Source organism: Camellia sinensis, chromosome 2 (assembly GCF_055761805.1).
Source record: "Camellia sinensis isolate YWXY chromosome 2, ASM5576180v1, whole genome shotgun sequence".
Classification (NCBI taxonomy): Eukaryota; Viridiplantae; Streptophyta; class Magnoliopsida; order Ericales; family Theaceae; genus Camellia; species Camellia sinensis.
The window spans coordinates 179,261,195-179,278,473 of record NC_138962.1 but is presented as its reverse complement, the minus strand read 5'-3'; the positions used below and the strand labels follow the sequence as shown (position 1 = coordinate 179,278,473).

General features: G+C 40.6%; 1 pseudogene across 1 annotated transcript in view; it reads left to right on the top strand.

Annotated features, from left to right (window-relative positions):
- Window positions 1-17,056, top strand: part of LOC114256890 (putative threonine aspartase) — a 39,802-nt pseudogene extending 22,746 nt beyond the window's left edge. The window contains exons 8-13 of the transcript XR_014360220.1: window positions 27-124; window positions 562-643; window positions 799-928; window positions 2,156-2,304; window positions 9,111-9,274; window positions 16,683-17,056. The product of XR_014360220.1 is annotated as a putative threonine aspartase (transcript). The remainder of the gene's footprint in view (window positions 1-26; window positions 125-561; window positions 644-798; window positions 929-2,155; window positions 2,305-9,110; window positions 9,275-16,682) is intronic.
- Window positions 17,057-17,279: the final 223 nt, after the last annotated feature.

The following is a 17,279-nucleotide window of genomic DNA, read 5'->3' as shown; positions in this document are numbered from 1 at the left end:
TTTTTATGCTCTTCATTTCTGTGAAGTTAATAATCAGCAGGTGTCTGGAATGGTATCCAATTGCTGCTTTGTTGGCCAAGGAACAAATGTTGGGGTCAACACTGCTGGGTCGAATACCTCCCATGTATGATTACACCTTTGTTTATCTTTGAATTTTGATATACAAATTACCTCTTTGTGGCAGCATTATCACAGTAATTATTTATTTCTTTTGATTGTATATCTCATGTCCATGAGTTAGGAGTTGGGGATTTTTCATTGGGAATTATGAGTAGTGCAACATTATTTTGTTAGAGATGTTATGTAATGCATACTATGTGCGAATAGTGAATATGAATCTGCCTTCTACACATGTTTAGTACTTGTAAAACTCAAATCAAGTGAAACCATGAAGGGTAATGGGTGAAATTAGTTACAGTGATTTGGTCTTTAATTCAAAATCTGAAAGAAATGATTTATTGAGGAGAAAAATTAGTTTCTTACTTCAACATCATGTCAAATTGGATTTTTGTTCTCCCTCAGATTTTTGTTTTCTTATGAGGCATTTTTTTGTGTTTCTAGCTTCTTGGTTGGTGAAGGTGCATGTATGTGGGCAAAATCCAAGGGTATTCCTTTGCCGGCAAGTATACCAGAGGCTGATGAGGTAAACTCTCTTAGTTTTCTGCCATATCTGTCTAAATTTCCATTTCCCTATATATCAATATTTTTTCTTGAATACGTTGGTCTTAAATTTCTTTACTAATCTGTTCTTTATTCTTGAATTAGTTATCATACTTGCTGTGTATCTTTTGGAAATAGTGGCTGGTTACAGAGAGGGCAAAAAGACAGTGGGAAAAATACAAATCAATGCTTGATGATGCAAAAGCCATGAAAGCAGAAATTGATGGAGAACTTTCTTCTAGCACTCGAGCAAATGCTACTTTATCAGGTACTCCATGCCATTTAGATTTTAAATAGAACATTCCCGTACCTCCCAAAGTTGGCAATAATTAAGTGGTGTACCATAACTGAATATGTCAATTACTTGTTTCATGACAAATATGTTTGAGAGAGGAGGATGTTCATGCTAAATATGTCAATTTCATTTTTTATTTGGTATCCACGACCATAGCTCACTTTACAATCCCCCCCCCCTCCCCCCACAAAAAAAAAAAAAAAAAAAAAAAACTCGTCACGTTTGACTTTATCCCCTTAAACTAAAATTGTAACACTTAACCCCCTTTATCTATTTTTTTTTCTTTTCAATTTGGATCTCAATTACGAAAATACCCTTTCAACTATAGGGGTAAGTTATACTTTATCCCCTTCAACTATCACTCAATATCACTCTAACCCCCTCAACTAAAAATTTTTATACTTTCTTTGGTTTTTAAACCCAATTATAGTTTTTGAGGTTTTTGATTTTTGTGGTTTTTTTTTTTTTTTTTGGGAAACTTTTTCTTTCATATTTTAGTAAAAAAAAAAATTAAACTTTTAAATGCACCTAAAAAGTAAAATATTTGTAAGGAAATCTAAAAGAAGTTTACTAAAGACGAAAAAATAAAAAATGGAAAACAAAAAAACTAGTATGTTAATGTATTTTCATCTTTAATGAACTTTTTTTAGATGCATCTAGATTAGATGCTCAAAAAAAGAAAAAAAAAAGAGACTAAAATATGAGGAGTTTCACTGAAGACCAAAAAAAATATGAAAAATAAAAAGCTCAAAAACAATTTTTAAATACTAAACCAAACAAATTGATGATGTTATTTTAGGCATTTGATTTGAGATGTCATGTGCAAATCACATGTCAAATTTTCATTTATCTAAGAAATAAATTGTTTACATTGATACAAATTTGTAAATCAATGTGGCAAATGTAGCATTTTTCAGTTGAAGGGTAAAGTGATATTAGGTGATACTAGTTCAAGAGGATAAAGTGTAATTTATCCCATAGATAAAAGGGTATCTTCATCAAAAAGGTTTAGATTGAAAAAAATTAGTAGCAATTGGTTTGTTTTTGGTATTCACAACTAAATATTTTACCATGATAAGTATGTCAATTACTTTATCTTCTCTGTCTCTCTCTCTCTCTCTCTCTCTATTTTATGGTTGGGCTGTTTTATTAAAGTTTATTTTGAATTTATGAACGTTTTTGCATGTGTTCCACAAACAGAAGTTCTACCATGTGATCATTTGAAGACATATGGGGATCATGGTCAATTATGTACGTTGAATGTGTCAGAAGATACTATTGGGGATATTTGTGTTGACACTAAAGGACATATAGCATGTGGAGCTTCAAGTGGTGGCATTGCACTGAAGGTGATTATCTGCTTTGTTTTTGTGGCATTTTCTTGTTATATATGCAAAGAGTTTCTATATTATTTGTCTCAATTCCTTAAATTGTATCATTATTTTTCTATTGTTCTTATTTAATAAACCCAAGGGTCTTTCTTGCACATGGGGATGCAAGCAAACATAGAGATTTTTTCCCAAAATTGGCTTCGAGATTTTAGCAGTGAATAATGTTACCAAATGCAAAAGAAACTAGTCCACGCCGGCGAATCCTTTTCCTTGGCGGTTGCTCGTTTGAGTAGGAGTCGTCGGTGGACTCGATAGGTCGCCGAAGTCTATTGATTGTGGAAAGGGGAAAGGGGCTTCAGCGGGTTATGGTTTTCATCGGATTTGAAGTATGTTGGATTGTGAGGAAGCTGAGGATGGCGTCGCAAGCGCCAAGCAATCTGAAATTCTTGGGTCGTCAAAGTCTAGTAGCATGGGTTTGGGGAGGTAAGAGGAGGGTCCTCGGTGCGAGTCATGGTGATGATTGGACCATGCAGGGAGCAAATTTTCATACCCATGTCAACTTTTAGGGATGGTTAGGAGGGAGTTGCGTTGGTTATGGAAGAATTCAAACTGGGGGATGGGTGGGTGAAATGGTCTAGTGGGATGTATGGAAAGGTGGTTCTGGTGAAGGTTGTACCGCCGGTGGGTCAAGTTGACCAGTGTGACTCTGATGGGGAATTTGTGACACCTAAGTTTTGAGATGGGGTGGTTTCGGGCTGCTGGACAGATACTTGGTGGGTAGGGTGGGAGGGAGAGGTGATAAGGGGGTGGGCTTTGGGGCCATGTGTGATTGGGTAAGACGGTGGAAGATCTCAGGGCAGGTGGTGGTGCGACCGTTAGGGGGCTAGGTGTTCTTGTTTGTTTTTCCGACGTGCTATGAAGTGGAATCGTTGTTATGGCAAAGGTGGACTGTTGATGGGAGTGATCTGAGGTTGGAATGGTGGTCGCCTTTGGCTCTTTGTGCCTCCAATTAGACGCCAACTTCAGAGAAAAGTGTTTGGATTCATTTGAAGCTAAAAAGCACAGACACTTCTAAGAAGGTAACGTATCCGTGTCGTGTCTGTGTCGGACACCGACACTTTTTAGACACTCTTAAGGCACGTGTCCAACACTCTTCAAAACATGTCTTATTTTTAAATTTTTTTGAAGGCCCAGACACTCTTTTGGACACTTGGAAGACATACGTGCTAATCGCTTAAACACACGTGTCTATCGTTTAGACACGTGAAACTAATTATAAGTTTGAATAAAACAACTTAAGATATAATAATAAAACAAAATCTATATAAGTTTATAGGAATTAGTGTTATATTGAATTTTTTTTTTATTATCTTTGAGTGATATATTTATATATATAGCATATAATAAATATATAAAATTATATATTTCATGCGTGTGCCCACGTTCGTATCCTGCATTTTTTGAAAATTCACATGTCGGCGTGTCTATGTTGTATTCGTGTCGTGTCACGTGTCCATGTCCGTGTCCATGCTTCTTAGGTTTAGTGGGCTTACCTTAACATCTTTGTCGCGAAGAGGTGTGTCGTGATGTTAGCAATTTGGTGTGGAGGCTGACTAGTCCTTAGTTGATTTGGGCTGTGTTCGATTGAGAATTCGGAACTCTGAATCTACACAACCACAAATTTTTGTCCAGTGGGGTTCGTGGGAGTTCTCTTCTAGTGTGGATGGAGGTAGGTCCATCAATGGTTCATGTTTTGTCGCCGGAAGGGTTGTGTGATGGTGCGGGGTTGGAATTGGTAGGTCATGATTTGGGAAGATTTGATCAGAGTAAGTCGCATAATTTGGGGGTGGAGGATTATCTGCAAAGATTTAGGAGGACTTTTAAGAGTGAGGGCTAATGGGGTAGGTCAATCCTTGTGAGACCCAATTGGAGGACTAAGGGAGATGGTTCACTGGGTCAATTTAAGGCCCAAAAAGTTATGGGCCAAGATGTGGGCAAACAGACTGGGGCTAATAAAGAGGTGGGGGAGAGTTGGGCCATGGGATCAACTTGTTAGGCCAGAGGAGTTACGTTGGTAGGCTAAGGTCTAATGGGTTGGGTCAATCCAACCTAGATGCGTCAAAGCAAAGCAATCCAGATGTGAATCTTGTTTCAACGTTGAAGTGCGACGGAAGTGGGCTATGACAGTCGACTGATCGAGTGGTAGGGTCATTGTCGAAGTTGCATGAGCATTCGGGGCTTGCAAGGAGGACGTTGTCGAACTTTCGACAGGCTGATTGTGTTGTGGATGTGGATTTATCATCGTGTAGTGGGTTGCCGATGATAGAGGAGCTTTTTTGGGATACGTCGGCTTGCTATGATGGGCGCACGGAAGTGGAGGGGGATGACGACGTTCGTTGGGCAAATAAGGCAGACGAGATGGCCATGGTGGTTCAGCCAGAGGCAGTGTCTGTTGAGACGAATATGGTGGATAAGGTGGACGCTGATGAAGAGCCTGCAATAGATGTGGACTTTCAAGGAACTGATCCTCTGCAACCAGAGGAGGTATTAGCCTGGGTGCTATCTCGTATTAATGAGGTTGGTCAATATTTGGGTGTTTCCTTTGAGGGTCATGAAGTTGAGGCTTTAAAATTGTTTTCTATAATAGAGGAATCCTGGAGAGAGGGTGTTCCTTAGGAAAGGAGGCGCGAACTAGAGGACAAAAACGAAAGAATACTAGGGAGTTGTGTAAATTAGAATGCTCTATAAATTATGATCGGGACAAAAGAAGGGTGGGGAGCGGTGTTAGAATGAGCCGAGGAGATCAAATGATGTTGCTATGTAGTTGAAAATTTTGTCATGGAATGTGCATGGGTTGAATGATAGGAGGAAAAGGGTCTTGGTTCGGTCTTTGCTAAGAAGTGTCAGGGCGGATGTGGTGTGTCTTCAGGAAGCAAAGATGGAATACATGGGGAAGGGGGAGTTCGTTAAGGAGCTTTGGGGGGGCCACTTTGTGGATTGGACTTTCTTACCGGAGTCGGGGTGGCAGGAGGTGTTTTTCTGCATTAGGATCGGTGAGTGGTAGAGAAGGAGGATGTGGAGTAGGAGGTTTTCTCGTTATCGTGTTTGTTGCTGTGTTGCAGATGATTATCGACAGGCCTTTACCAGGGTCTATGGTTCCCGTGAGAGTTTTGGAATGAGCTACTTTTTGGGAGGAGTTACAATGCATTGCTTTTTGCTAGGGGGTGCCTTGGTGTGTGGTTGGTGACTTCAATGTGGTGTGGTGTATGGAGGAGAAGCAGGGAGCGAGCTCAGTGTTAGGATCTACGTGGGCTTTTTCTTTGTTTATTGATGAGATGGAATTGGTGGATTTGCCGCTTTAGGGGGGGTGGATATACTTAGCCTCGGGGCAGAGCGATGTCCCGTATCGTTAGGTTTTTGGTTATTGGAGATTGAGAGGAGCATTTCTCACAGGTGACACAATTGAGGTTGCATCGTCCTGTTTCGGATCATTGGCTAGTTCTATTGGATAGTGGGGGGATTAGGAGTGCATCAATGCCATTTCGTTTTGAGAATGTGACTTTTTTCTGAAGGTTTTAGGGAAGGAGTGCGGGGGTGGTGGGGCAGTTATAGTGTGCTTGGGGATCCCAATTGTCGCCTAGGTTAGAAATTAAAGCTTCTCAAGTCTGATTTGAGGTAGTGAATACGGAGGTGTTTGGACAGTTGGAGACTTAAAAGGCAAATATTTTACCAGTTATGCAGGGGTGGGAGGAGAGGGAGGAAGCGGGGATATTGTTTGAAGAGAATGTGGTTCGTCGGGAGGTGGCTTGTAAGGAATTTATGCAAGTAGCTCGTATGGAGGAGATTAGCTATCGATAGAAATCGAGATGCTTGTGGTTGAAGGATAGGGATCGAAATACGAGATTTTTTTATCATATGGCTAATGCGCATTGGCGGGTGAATCAAATAGGGAGATTGCGGGTGAATGAGGTAGAGTTATCATCTTCGAAGGAGATTAGGGGGGCCATAGTGGATTTCTATGAGCATTTATTTCGGGCTGATAAGGGAGCTTGGAGGCGGAGGTTGGATGGGGTTTATTTTGATGCGATCTCATAGGTTGATGGCTCTTTGCTGGAGAGATCGTTTATGGAAGAAAAGGTGTTTTAGGCGCTACGGAGTATGGTTGGGTATAAGTCGCCTGGGCCAGATGGTTCTCTATTGCCTTTTTCCAGCACTGTTAGGGAGTGGTGAAGGAAGATGTGATGGCCATGTTTGACCAGTTCCATCGGATGGGACAGTTTGAGAAGAGCTTGAATGCCACTTTTATTGCGCATTAATTCCAAAGAAGTGTGGGGCGGAGGATATCGGTGACTTTCGGCGCATCAGTCTGTTGGGTAGTGTATATAAATTGTTGGCCAAGTTGTTGGCGTATCGGCTTCGAGGGGTGCTGGAGGGGGTGATCTCTGATTCTCAAAATGCTTTTGTGGGTGGTAGGCAAATTTTGGATGCAGTTTTGGTAGCCAATGAGAGTGTGGATTTGAGATTGAGGCAAAGAAATGAGGGGATTATTTGCAAACTAGATATTGAGTAGGCATATGATAATGTTAATTGGGAGTTCCTATTGTATGTGATGGAGATGATGGGTTTTGGGGTTACTTGGAGGCTGTGGATACATTTTTGTATATCCATGGTGCAGATGTCAATATTGGTTAATGGTTCCCCAACAAGATTTTTTCCTACGCACAGAGGTTTGCGGCAGGGCGATCCTTTGTCCTTGATGTTATTCCTACTGGTAATGGAGGCTCTGGGACATTTGTTGTCGAGGGCGGTTCATGGAGGCTTGTTGCAGGGCTTCAAAGTGGGTTCTTGATCTACCTCATTGGTTGTATCCCATCTTTTTTATGTGGACGATGCACTTATATTTTGTAATGCTGGTGCTGATCAAATTGGCCATCTTCGGTGTGTGCTATGGTGTTTTGAGGCAGTGTCAGGTCTTTGGGTTAATCTTTTAAAGTCTAAATTGATTCCAATCGGAGAAGTGACACGGCTGCAAGTCTTCGCAGCAATTTTGGGGTGCAAGGTGGCATCTTTGTTGATTTTATATCTTGGTCTACCTTTGGAGCTTCTTTCAAGGCCTGAGGGGTGTGGGATGGGATGGTGGATTGTGTGCAGCGGCAACTGGCAGGATGGAAACGGCAATATTTATCTGAAGGAGGGAGGGTTACTTCGATCAAGAGTGTTTTGTCAAGTATCCCTATTTATTTTATGTTGTTTCATATGATTTTGGTGGCAGTTGCGAAGCAGATTGAGAAGTTGCATCGGGACTTTTTATGGGGGGATGAGGGAGAGGGTTCTCACTCTCATTTGGTGGCTTGGGATTGAGTTTGTCGGCCAAAGGAGAAAGGGGGTTTGGGGGTTCGGTAGCTGGTTATGTTTAATCTTGTTTTGTTGGGTAAGTTGTTGTGGCGCTTTGTGGGGGAGAGGGAACATTTATGGCATAAGATGGTTGTGGCGAAGTTTGTCTTGGGGAAAGAGGGGTGGTGTTCAGGTAGGGTGGGGCAGTCTCATAGTCGTGATGTTTGGAAGGGAATTTGGTTGGGTTAGGAGGAGTTTTGGAGTAGGGTTAGGTTGAAGGTAGGGTGGGGGATAGAGTTCGTTTCTAGCATCATAGGTGGTGTGGTGATAACCTTTTTGGAGCAGTTGTTTCCTTTGATTTTTGGGATTGCATAAGATTGCGAGCTTTTGGTGGGCGCAGTGTGGACTTGGTAGGGACAGGTGGTGGTTTGGAATGTGCGGTTGCGTCGAGATGTTCAGGATTGGGAGGGGGTGCAAACTGGGGGTGTAGGTGAGGATTCTATGGTTTGGGTTTGCCCGAGCTTCAAGTGGCTCTTTTCCATGTCATTGTCTTATGGTGCACTTGTTCATGATTCTGAGTCGGTGGAGCACTTGCTTGTTCATTTTCTAGTTACTTCTCGGCTTTGGATGATCATTGTTGTGACTTTTGGTTTGGTTTAGGCGCAGCTAGGTTCTGTGTTGGCAGTTCTGCAAAGTTGGGCTGGGGGCAGGGTTGGGAGGAGGCGTCGGAAGGCATGGATGACTGCTTCTCATTGTTTAATGTGACTTATTTGGTTGGAGCGTAACATGCATGTTTTCCAAGGGGTGTCTCATTTGATTCCTTGGTTGGAAAGAAGGTTGCTCACAGTGTTATATAATTGGGTTACAGGTTTGGTAGATCCAGATGTTTTGACTTTTGTAAATTTTGTAGAGGATTTGATATCTTAGCTTTTCTCCTTAGGGGTCTGAATTTTTGTATTCCTTGCATCATATTGATACTTTTCTAATAAAGTTTGTTTATTTATCAAAAAAAATAAAAATAAAAATAAAAAATTAACCTAAGTATGGCGATGGTGGTTGAATTGGTGTACTATGGGAGGAGTTGACTGGTGGCCATTGACGGTTTGGTGTACGAAGTTGTGTGTGTGTGAAAAAGAGAGGGGGATTCAGAGGCTTTGATTTTAAAAAAAAAAAAAAATCAGTTCCTTTGTGACATTTTGTCCTCCCAAGTTCCCGACAACCACGCGAAAGAAATGCTTTTCTTGGTAGTGAATGAAACCTTGAAGTGGTTATTGGGTAGCCAGCTCATTTGATGAAGTTAACCAAGTTTTTAATGGCCTATTTGGCATCATTTTTTGTTTTCAATGCTTTTCTGGCTTGTCTTTTATTTAGATTTGATGCCTCTGTCGATCACAATTCACACCTAAAAGTTGAAATTTGCATGACATCATTTCTAAAATGGATCATTATTCGGCTAAACTTGAAATTTATTCTTCAAATATTTTTAACAGATAAGTGGACGTGTGGGATTAGTAGCAATTTGTGGCTCCAGTTGTTGGGCATCCTCAAAAGGTCCGTTTGGGGCTCCATTTATAGTTGGTTGTTGCGTTAGTGGTGCTGGAGAGTATTTAATGAAAGGATTTACTGCTCGAGAGTGCTGTGTCTCATCATCACTGTATGTATCCTTGTTCAAAAATGTTATTTTATTTTATTTTGGGAAGTATAACTAACAGAATAAAAAATAAAAAAAAAACAAAAAGAAAATTGTGTCTTAGAAACGTGCAATTTTAATTTATCTTTTACTACAAGGAACATTATATTTTCTTGGTATGAGGCTAGTTTAATACCGGGATATTTTTGTAAAGGTCTTCATGTTTTTTTGATTTTTGTTTTGTTTAGTGCTTTCTTCTATATGTTCAGTTTTCATTATTTATTTTTTTGTTAAACCAACAAAAATCATTTCCTTTTTTGATTCATAGGAATAAGTTAAAACATAGAGTTTACAAACAGAGCAGTCCTGGGATAGTTCAATCTCTTCCAGAATTAGCATTCACCATACAAGTGATAAGAACATATCAGTGATAAGAACAAAGAGAAGAGAGCTAAGTGGATTCTCTAGATACACTAGATGTTCTTGTTGATTAACTCCAATGTTGGCCAATACATCAGCACTGTGGTTGCCTTCCCTGGGGATATGCTGGATAGAACACTCGCACCTGCTGATAAGGAACTTAGCATCCTCAACAATGGCTCGATAAGGTGAAGTATTGGCCGCACCTTCTCTGAGCATTTCCATGGCATTCTGAGAGTCAATTTCAATGGTGATGTTGGACAACCCTTTTTGCATAATGATGGTCAATCCTCTGTAGATACCCCAAATTTCTGCTTCCAGGCTAGTGCAATGGCCTAGGTAACCATGGTAGCCCCATACCCAGGAGCCGACTTTATCTTTTAGTAGTCCACCATAGCCTGATTGCCCTGGATCTCCTTTGGAGCAGCCATCAACGTTGAGTTTGAGTTTTCCTGCAATGGGACAAGGCCATTTAGTTAGTGCTGGATTTGTATAATTTGGATTCAAGAAGTTCTGGAATGCTTGCTGAGTTTCCTCTGCTTGCTCTAGAATGAGCTTGACACTGACAGACGGGGGTTGGGTGTGGTTCTCAAAAACAACTCTGTTTCTCTCCTTCTACATGCTCCAAAGTGCTGCTATAAAGATTAGGGGCCATTGCACTCCATTGAATTGCACTTTACTTTTAAGGTTAGCTTTGATCCAATCCTGAAGGGGAGTAGTTATACAGTTTTGCCACCAGTTGGAGTCCCTCAGAAGTAACCATATTGTTTTTGCTTTAGGGCAACCTCTGAGTAGATGGAGGATGTCTTCCCTACTGATCTGGCATCTGGGACAAATTGTTAGTCAATGAAGGATTTCTGATAAGCCTCTTTTGGGGGAGCTTTTAACTTACACAGCCACTGCCAATCTTCACCATTGTCATCTTGCCCTGATATGGCTTGATAGGCTGCTGCAGTGGAGTAGTTTCCAGTTGTAGAGCCCTTCCATAATGGACCATCTATGAAAGTCACATACCTGGGCCTGTATATATTGAGAATTTCTTCCTTGTCTTGTTGAGAGATGACATCTTCAATTGTAGACAGATCTCATTTTCCTTCATCATCAAGAATAGAGCTGACTTTCGCTCTATTATCAATATGAGGGCCTTGGTATTTGTTGCAAAGAGGCTGTGATCCACACCACCAGTCAGTCCATAAGGAGATGTCTTCCCCTGTACCCACATTCCGCTTGATATTTTTATCTAGTACATCTCTGTTCTGGATAATGCTTTTCCAAGTGTGGGAGGCTCTTCTTTTGGTTGGCCAACTAGATATAGAATGTTTTCTGAGGTATTTGGATTTAAGAACTTTGCACCAAAGATCCTCAACATTACTAATTAACTTCCAACCCAATTTAGAAATGAAAGTTGAATTTTGCTCTCTAGCTTTTCTTATATCAAGCCCCCCATGTTTCTTGTTTTTACACACTTGGTTCCAGTTAACAAGATGAATTTTCCTGGCACCTTCAAAACAGCCGCACAGGAAGTTTCTATTCAGTTTATCTATGTGTTCACACACTTGCCTGGGGGATTTCCATGGTTTGCATGAAGTGGTTAGGGATGGCAGATCTAACAGATTTAACCAGGGTAGTTCTACCAGCTAAGGATAGGTTCTTGGCTTTCCATCCAGAAAGTTTTTTGGACATTTTCTCAATGATATCCTTGATGAAATTCTTGTTCATTCTGTAATGGAGAATGGGTGTGCCCAAGTATTTACCTAGGTCATCAGTTAAAGGTATGCCATATTTATGGCTGAGAGAAAGGGCTTCCCTTCTAGAGAGGTTTGGGGGAAACAAACATTTTGGATTTATGAAGGTTGATTTTTTGACCAGACATATCACAAAACTCAGAGAGAACTTCCATAATACAGTCACAATTGCTATTATTAGCTTTGGCAAACAAAAAGAGATCATCAGCAAAAAACAAATGGGAAATAGGAGGGCCATCCTTAGCAACCTTAATGCCCTGCCACCTGCCACTATCAGTGTGAATTTTAATCATATTGGAGAGATTTTCCATGCATAGGACAAAAAGATATGGAGATAGAGGGTCTCCTTGCCTGAGACCTCTGCCCATGGTTATTCTGGGAAGGGTCTTACCCAAGGTTTTAAAAAGCGGCCGCAACCGTTACGTAACGCCGTTACGTAACGCCGTTACGTAACGGTTTTGGCGGTTACCGCCACCCGTTACGGCCGCTTTTGCAGTGTGATTGAGATTTACAGGTGTATCGGCCGTAGCGGCTGCCGTAGCGGTCGTAATGGTGCCATAACAGTCGTAATGGCCTGTTACACACCGTTACGTAACAGTTCCAAACTGTTTCTTTCGAAAAAACACACAAAAAAAAGCTGAAAATGGGAGAAGAGGGATAGACAGAAGAGGGAAGATAAAGAGAGAATGGAGGAGCAAAAGATAGAGAGAGAGAAAAGGGAAGATAAAGAACATGTTATTGATTTGTTGAAACTGTAAGACCTATGCTATTCTATTCAGCTGCTATCACTAAACCATTTTGTTTGTGTGTGTCTATCTATATATTGTTTGAAAATAATAATAATAACAATAAGTGTGGTCATTATCTATTTGGCTTGGTTAAAATATGTATATATATATATATTTAGACTCTTATTTATTCTCTTACTTTTGTCATTGTTTATCTTATATATAATAGTTAGTGATTGATTTTTTGTATAATATAAATTCATTAATTATTAAAATAAAATATAAAAAACTCAGTTTATAGTGATTTAAAAATATGAAATATATTGGATCATACTTAAAAATTTACAAAAATTTATCAATATTTATTTTTAACCCAATAAATATGATCATGGAAAAAAAATATGCGTATCGGTAAGTTTTTTCAAATTGTGCAAAAAATAAAAAAATTCACGGTTCCGGTTACCGCAACCGTTACACTACGGCCTTTACACCCCGCAACCGCGTCACCGCCACCGTTACGGCGACCGCAACCGCTTTTCAGAACCTTGGTCTTACCATTCCAGAGAATGGAAGAGCAAACAGTAGAAACATAGTTCATAATAAGGGTAATCCAATCAGAATTGAGACCAAATTCTTTAAGGGGATGTTGAATGAAGTCCTAGGAGATCCTATCATAAGCTTTTTCCAGATCAATTTTGATAACCATACCCCCAGACTTGCCTTTCTTGTACCCAAGGGTGTGGATAATCTCTTGGGTGATGATAATATTGTCAATGGTAGTTCTACCAGGTATGAAACTGCTTTGGTTAGGACTGATAAGGTCAAGGAGGAGAGGTCTAGTTCTGTTGACAATGATCTTGGTAATAGCCTTATAAGTGACATTGCAAAGGCTAATAGGCCTAAATTGTTTAATGGTCTCAGGGTTGTCAAGTTTAGGTATGAGAACTATCTGGGTTTCATTGATTTCCTAAGGGACCAATTTATTATGAAAGCAGGTCTTAATGAAATTGCAAAAGGAGGGGCCAACAATGTTCCAATGTTGATGGTAGAAAATAGCTTGAATGCCATCTTTGCCAGGTGCTTTGAAAGCTTTGATGTTTTTGATGGCCTTCCAAATCTTAGAGTTAGAAATAGGGGCTAGGAGCCTATTATTATTTTCAACAGTGAATCTGGTTTGAGCAATATTATTTCAATCCTCTAAAATGGTAGTCTCTTCATATTTGAAAAGGTTGGTAAAATGATCAATGATGTGGGCTTGAAGGTCATTAGTTCCAGCAATCCAGTTACCCTCATCATCTTTAAGGACATTAATTTTAAGTTTCCTTCTTTTATTAAGGGTAGATATATGAAAGAATCTGGTGTTTTTATCCCCCATAATCAACCATTTGGATCTAGATTTTTGAAACCAGAGAATTTCTTCTCGAAAAAGGGTGTTGTTGAATTGTTTAACCAGGTCCTTTTCTAAAATATGGAGATTGTGGGAAAAGGAAAGAGCTTGGGCTTTTTGGATACCCTCTATGCGAGCGAGAAGGGTTCTTTTTCTCTTGAAAATACTTCCAAAAACCTTTTTATTCTAGATTTTGACATTGTGAGTAAAGGTACCAATGGCTTCTAATAGGCTATTAGACATATTAATCCACGAATTCTGAATAACATCAATAAAATTAGAGTGACAAAACCAAGCAGCTTCACATCTAAAAGGCCTATTTTGAGAGTTAGAGGGGTGCATACCTTGGGTGAAGACCACTAGGGGGGAATGGTCTGAGTATGTGTGAGGTAGAGTCCTTACAGTGCCTTCAAAGAAGAGAGCTTGCCATTGGTCATTGCGCATTGCTTTGTCCAGTCGTTCCATTGTGTTGGCCAATCCTTGTCTGTTATTGGTCCAGGTAAGTTGAGGACCTACACTGCCCATGTCAATGAGGTTGCAATTGTTGATTCTGTCTCTGAATCTTTGTGATCTGGTAAAGTTATGGTTGGGGGAGAAGCTCTTTCTTTCACTTAGGTCAGTGAAGTCGTTGAAGTCTCCAGCAACCAACCAAGGTTGGGTCATAGTGTTAGTTGTCCTCTCTAGTTCCTTCCAGAGATTTGTCCCTGGTTGCTGGATTGGGACTAGCATAGACTGCAGAAAAAATCCAATCTTCAGTCCTCCCTGTGGATGGTAGCTTGAATATACTGGCTAGGTACCGAAGAGGTTAGAACATTAGCGTGGTCCGTGTCCCAGAGCATCCAGATTCCTCCCATTCTACCTATTGGATCAACCATTGTAGAGGTGGAGAAGCCCAGATTGTTGAAGTTCCCTAGTGAGCTAAATGTAACTTTTGTTTCCATGAGGACCAGAATTTTAGGTTTATGAGTTCTGATGAGTTATCTTAAGTTGCGCTTGAAGGTGTTGTTTCCTGCCCTTGGCAGTTCCAAATCAATATTTTCATAGAATCCATGGATGGGAAATGTGGTAATGGTTCATAAGCTAGTTTTGTTAGGATGCTTTGAATCCTACAATGATCTTGGTCTACTGACCTCATGGATGCCATCTGAAATGAGTGCACTAGAGGCCCTGGAATGGTGCTCCAACTTGGTTCGATTCTCACCATTATCTGTTCGATCCACCAGACTGTGTCTACGCAGTGAATTGCTTCTATACCTGGTTCTAGTAAAAGGCTCAACGTATTGGCCTTCATCTTGTGCACCAAACTCTGTGGTAGTGGTATTTTCCCGATCTCCATGGTAGGTTTCGTTGGTTGTTTGCTGTGGCGCGAGTCTCCATCTTTCAAGGATGCTTGAAGGTTTGTGGTAAGGATGTGTGGAGGGTTTAGGGGAGTACTTGTGTTGATGGGGTGTGGTAGGGGTGTGTTAATGCTATCATCAAGGAGCTCCTCCATCGGGATTTTTGAGGATTGCAAATCTACTTGCAAAGGAGTAGGCTTGGCAGGTTGGGTAGGTACACTATCAGGAATAAGGGGGTCTTTATCCTAGTTGTTTGTATCTTTGGGATGTGAGATGACAGATGAGTGGGCTTGTAGTTCAGGTGCTACAATCTTCGAAGATGTTACTAGGTCTTTAGATGGGCTTGGATTGTTTTGACTGTGAGTGGTGGGTTTATAGGTTGGGTTGGACTTATAGGCCTCTTTCTCTTGGCCTGATCTTGTAGTTTTTTTTACCTCTAGTATGGGCCTCCTCCTGTTGGCTAGTGTTACCTAACTCTGCATATTTGTTGGAGTTTGGGCTGGCCTCATGATGTTGAACTTTCTCATAGGCCGTTGGGCGCCGGTTCTTTTTTTGTACAAGCATCCAAGGCCCAAAAGCTTTGTCCCCTTCCTCTGACCCAATCTGGTGCGGGTTACCGTTGTCCACGGAAAGAGATGTTTGGGAGGTCTCAGCAACTGTTTGTGGGTCTCTTGTCGGCGGTGAGCTAGAGGTCTGGGTCACCTGTTTTGTTCGGTGTGCTACCTTGAATCTACAGAGCTCCTTGCGGTGATCTACCCTGCTACAATGAAAACAAAATGAATGAATGGATTCATACTCAATATTGTAACTTTTCTTACCTAAAATGAATCTGGGACACGGTGGTTTTCTCAGGTCCACTTCAATGCAAGCTCTTGCAAATCGCCCTCTTGTGGCCATGGCAATGGTGAGATCAATCTTCAGAGATTTCCGTAATTGCCTCGCGATGGTGTATAAAATTTTTTCTTGAAAATATTCAATCGGAAGCTCTGGAAACCTAACCCAAACAGCTGTGGTGGTTTCAAAGGCTTCAGATGCCTTGAAGTCAGGCTCCCATTTGCATACTGTAAGATAATGGTCCATGATTACCCAAGGACCTCCTGAGTACACCATGACACAGTGCTCTTGAGATGAGAACTTAAAAAAAAAATAGTTGTTACCCAGATTAATTGCATTGAAATCATCTTGTAGCCTCCAGAGTGTTTTGACTCTAGAACAGAGCATGCTATATCTAATAGTCTTCCCAAGTGATCTGATGAGCAGTGCATTGGCCCAAGGTTATCGGATTTGTTGCAATAATTTTTTTGGGAGGGCGATTTGGGGTATCCCATCTTCCCTCTGTGAATGATGTCCATCTTGGATGTCTGTGTCTCCATCCTCATCTTTCTCAGTATTGATGATGTCTTCAAGCTCATCGAAGTAGAAGTCTTCGTTTCTGGGTGTAGTGAGGGCATCCTTGAACGATTTAACCTTTGGCCCCTCAACTGGTGTAGCCATCATCTTAGGGCTAGATGTGTGAGGTGGGGGTGAGATTTTGCGGAGGGGAAACCTCCTCAGTGGTTTCCATCTATTCCTTCCCCATTGAATCGTTGCTTTTGATCTTCTTGGTACTGCAAATTAGATGATCTTCTTCTTCTTGAGATTTTTCTTTGGGGTCGAAGACGGTCGTAGATGTTGTGTTCATTCTAGAGAGAAAAACTATGATGATCCTTAACACTGAGAAAATGGTCACAAGTCTCCTAAAATCATTTTCTTTGTTTCCATTTATGTATACCCCCAGCTTGTGAATCTAACATGGTTATTATTTTTGTTGCACAGGTTGCAGGCAGGTCCGGGCTCTGCTTGCATGAAAGTTTTATGCTCTATTATGCAAGATAGTAGCGAACACGGTCCTAATAAAAGTGCCGGAACTCTAGTTGTTCAAGCCGAGGCTCCTATAATAGCGAGAGCTCCCAACCCTCAACCTTAATGGTTTTTTTAAGGAAAAAAATGACTTACTATTTGTTTGTTTCCTATTTAGCTTCCCAAGACTTCACCTAAGCTGAAAGCTATAGAGATTGCATCAGCCTACACTTCCTTGTCTTTTGGAATGGGTTATTTTGGAAGCTCTATGGAGCGGAATAATATTTCAAAACCTTTATTGTTGCATATGAATTTTCTTCTTCAATTGATATATTTAGATCAGATTTTGAGATCTCAGCGAGTTCAGTCGATCCTTGCAGATGACATTTAATGGTGAATCAGCTCATTCATTTAATGGTGAATCATCTCATTGAGAGTAAACCAATACGTTGTGTATTAATTAGGTGTGAAGTGTTTGTTAACATTCACTATATATAATGATTTCTTGTTTTATAATTGAACACGTATTTTATATAAGAGCATATCATAAACGGACTGCAAGATATTTGCATT